This window comes from Triticum aestivum, chromosome 5A (genome assembly GCF_018294505.1).
Source record: "Triticum aestivum cultivar Chinese Spring chromosome 5A, IWGSC CS RefSeq v2.1, whole genome shotgun sequence".
Taxonomy (NCBI): domain Eukaryota; kingdom Viridiplantae; phylum Streptophyta; class Magnoliopsida; order Poales; family Poaceae; genus Triticum; species Triticum aestivum.
This window is the reverse complement of record NC_057806.1, coordinates 670,297,682-670,300,155: the sequence shown is the minus strand read 5'-3', so window position 1 is coordinate 670,300,155 and position 2,474 is coordinate 670,297,682.

Sequence of the window (2,474 nt, the reverse complement as noted above, 5' to 3'; positions counted from 1 at the left end):
GTTGGGCTTGTTACCGGTGAGTATCTCATATGGAGTCTTGTTCAAGCCCTTGTGGAGGTAGAGACGATTGGATGCATGAGACGTGGTCCTTGCTGCATCCATCAACGTCCGGTTCTTCCTCTCCGCAACACCGTTTTGTTGAGGGGTGTAAGGTGCGGAATATTGATGCTTGATCCCCTCATCACTAAGAAACTCATCCAAGGTGTAGTTCTTGAACTCGATGCCGTTGTCACTTCTTATTGTCAAGATCTTTGCATTGTATTGACGTTGTGCTTCATTTGCAAAGTCAATGACGGTTTGTTGGGTCTCGCTCTTCCTCTTGAAGAAATACACCCACGTGTACCTTGAGTAGTCATCCACAATCACCAAGCAATACTTCCTACCTCCAAGACTATCGAAGGATGGAGGCGCAAAGAGATCCATGTGAAGGAGCTCCAAAAGCCTCTTTGAATAAATGATAGTCGTGGGAGGGTGAGCCTTCTCATGTAGCTTTCCTTCGATACACGCACTACAAGCACGATCTTTAGCAAAACTAACATTCGTTAGTCCACAGGCATGGTCCCCCTTGAGGAGACTTTGCAAAGATCTCATATTGACGTGGGCTAAACGGCGATGCCAAAGCCATCCCACATCAACTTTAGCCATTAGGCACGTCGCGGTCTTAGTGGGTCGCTCCGAAAAGTTAATCACATATAGACCGTTCTCGACATGCCCAACAAAGGCTACTTTAAGAGTCTTGCTCCACAAGAGGGCCACGGTATCGATATCAAAGAAAGTGGCAAAGCCCATGATTGCAAGTTGACAAACGGAAAGTAAATTGTATGCAAGGGACTCAACAAGCATGACCTTCTCGATCATGAGATCATGAGAGATGAACACCTTGCCAAGTCCCAATACCTTAGAAGATGAGGCGTCACCCCACTCGACATTGGTGGGCATAGATGGAACCTTGTGCATGTCCACCACCAAGTCCTTGCTTCCGGTCATATGATTTGTAGCTCCGCTATCAAGCAACCATGATCCCCCACCGGAAGCAAACACCTACAAGAGATCAATGCTTGGTTTTAGGTACCCATTTTGTAATGGGTCCTTTGATGTTAGTAACAAGGGTCTTTGGAACCCAAATAGACCATTCAATGTATTCATGAAGAGAACCAACAAATTTGGCATAAACATGCCCATCACTAGCACGGCATAACACATAAGAAGGATTAAAATCACCGGCTTTGATGGGAGGGGTGGCATTGCCCTTCTTGACATTGCCGCCCTTTGCAATGTTATTGTTCTTCTCCTCGGAGGCACTCTCTCCCTCCTTCACAAAGGTTTGCATGAGAGGAGGAGGTCGTTTGGTCTTGTCATTCTTCTTCTTGTTCTTGGAGTCGGGCACGTACCCAACCCCTTCCTTGGCCACAACTCCCTTTTGGTTGATCAAGAGATCGTTGAGGTTCTTCTTGCCTTGTATGCAAGTCGCAAGACCTCTCTCAAGTTGCCCCTTTAGCTTAGCGTTCTCCTCAATGAGATGCACATGCTCACAACACGGGTTAGTAGCATTTGCATTATCAATTAACATCATACGAGGGAAAGTGGCTTTTTCCTTGGTTAGCTTTACTTGAAGTTGATCATGCGACTCTTTGAGGCTAGCATGAGCACCCTTCAAGACCTTGTGAGCCTTGTCAAGTAGATCAAACTCCTCTTTGAGTCTCGCAAAATCAACCTCAAGTTCGGCCTTCTCAGAGTTTAGCACATGAGAAACAATGAGGACATGATCATAATCTTTCTTTAACTTAGCATGATCAATGTTGTGTGACTCCTCAAGAGCCAAACGAAGACCACGCTCTTCCTCTTGAGCATTGGAAAGATCCGAAATCTCATCGGCATAGTCACGACTATGCCCTTCCATCTTAGTGATGGTGTTTTCATGAGCCTCGATCATGTCATTGGCTTCACCAAGTTGTTCCAAGAGAGCAACAAAGTGCTTCTTGGATTTTCCCTTGAGTTTGCCCATAAAGGCCTCAAACTCATTAGCCTCCACATTAGCTTCCTCAAGTTCATTAATGCTATCCATCGGAGAAGGATGATTAATGATGGTAGTTTTGATGTTGGAGGTTACCTTGTTGGTGGCTTTAGCCATGAGGCACTTGGCGGTGATGCTCTCATTGGGTGAGTCGAAGAGAGATCCCCGTGGAGTCGTCGCAATGGCAATGGAGGCCATGGCAATTGAATCATCACTTTCATCATCATCATCCTCCTCATTGTACTCTTCTTGTACCACCAATGCCTTGGGAGGAGTCTTCTTGGTGAAGTTGCTCTTGTTGGGGAACGACTTGGCCTTGTCCTTTTAGATGAGCTTGCCACCATTGTCTTCCCTCTTCTCATACGGGCACTCCACAACAAAATGACTCACGTTGCCACAATTGTAGAAAGTCCTTACACATTGCTTGCTCTTCGTGCCACTTGAGTTGTTTTTGCTAAAG